At 51.2% G+C, this 1,590-nt stretch overlaps 1 protein-coding gene across 1 annotated transcript in view; it reads right to left on the minus strand.

Annotated features, from left to right (window-relative positions):
- PDX1 (pancreatic and duodenal homeobox 1) overlaps positions 1-1,590 on the minus strand; it is an 11,520-nt gene that overhangs the window by 5,863 nt on the left and 4,067 nt on the right. The gene's annotated exons all lie outside the window — the stretch shown is intronic.

Here is a 1,590-nt window from a genome sequence, read left to right on the forward strand (position 1 = left end):
ACCACACTCTGGCCCTCAGGCTCCAGGGGTGGGGACTCTCGCGAGCAGGACTCTGAGGTGAGCTAAAGGAAAAGGCCTCTCCCAGACCAGCTCCTTGGGAAGAAAGAGGAGACCCAGCCAAAGCTCTGACCAGTTCTGCCGCTGCCCAACCACACTCCCACCCTCAGGCTGCTGGGCTATCTTACTGACAACATCCATTTTGAGCAGTGACTCTTAAGTTAAAAATGAAACAAAACAAAACTGAGAATCCACATGCTAACACATGTCCCCAACCCCAAACCCAACTGTGGTGTTTCTTAAGTATGGGTTCTTCCCTAGTTAGTACCAAAAAGATACATGCTGCTTTAATTTTTAAAATGAAATGGAATCATTACACCATAATGAAGGCTGGATATAAAGCAAAGGAATCAGTTTTCGTCTTTTCCCACATTATCTGTATTTATTAAGCATTTTCCACAAACATCACCTGCATGCAAGGCTCAGACTCTCAAACCAAAACTGACTTGGAAACCATAGACGTATTTGTTAAAAAAAAAACTGTTAGGTAGTTTTACAACATTAAATAAAAATAACCAAACTCCTCAACCACATGCGTTTTTATCATTTCTAAAGATGTGGAAATCACACTGGCTTTGGGACTAAATTCCAAGGAGGGTCAGGCCACCATGCTTGCCTTCCACACAGCCTCCCTGCCCTGAGACCAGTAATTAAACGCACATCTAAATAGAAAGCTCACCTGTGGGTCTATCTTTCTCTCCTAAACTCCTCGCTCCAGGCCTCTCACTCTCTGCTCTCTCTGAAGTGTTGGACCAAGGGGGTATACAGGGACTCTTGCTCTGCCCCCTCACCCCAGCCCTGCTCTACCCAGTTTCCCTGGCAAGATGTCTTCTTCAGAGGGAAGAGGTGCAGGCTGAAGAAAGGATGTGCGCTGGGGATGTGGCTGTGCTAAGCAGATTAACAAAGCAAGAGGAGGAAGAGAAGGAGCAGGGGCTGGGGTTATTCAGGGGCATCTCTTTCACTGGGCCTTTGACACCTCCTTTCAATGATTTCTACAGTTGTAAGGCAGAAACCTGAATCAAAATGGCTCTGTTTCTGGGCAGATAATGGCATCCGTTTAGCTGCCTGCCATGTGTTGGAGAGGGTTCCAATTACTACAGTTTTTCCTTTTGAAGAGTTGGTTTCTCTAAAGAGGTGCTTGGTTATGGAGTGCTGGGACCTGCACAATAGTGGCAGTCGAGGCCGATTCAACAATATCACCAGAAGAGGCCTCAGATTTACAGAAACCTGTCCCTTCTTCCGGAAGGTCAGCCAGCGCTACCCCACCGGCCCCCACAGGCCCGGGCCCAGGGAGCGCTTCTCCCCTCCGGTCAGGGTGGGCGCCGCAGTTCGGCCCCAGCAAACCGCCCGCCCAGTGGTCCTCACCGGGCCCCAGGCCCGCTCCCTCCTCTGTGAGTGGTCAGCGCCACTGACAAGGAAGAGACCCCGCTTCTCACCGATGTTCCTGCGGCCGCAGGGGCGCGACACTGGAGGGCTGCGGCGACGCACTAAGGCCTGGGGGCAACCGGCCTTCTCGGGCCGCAGCAGGGACAG

This window comes from Myotis davidii, unplaced genomic scaffold (assembly GCF_000327345.1).
Source record: "Myotis davidii unplaced genomic scaffold, ASM32734v1 scaffold65, whole genome shotgun sequence".
Classification (NCBI taxonomy): Eukaryota; Metazoa; Chordata; class Mammalia; order Chiroptera; family Vespertilionidae; genus Myotis; species Myotis davidii.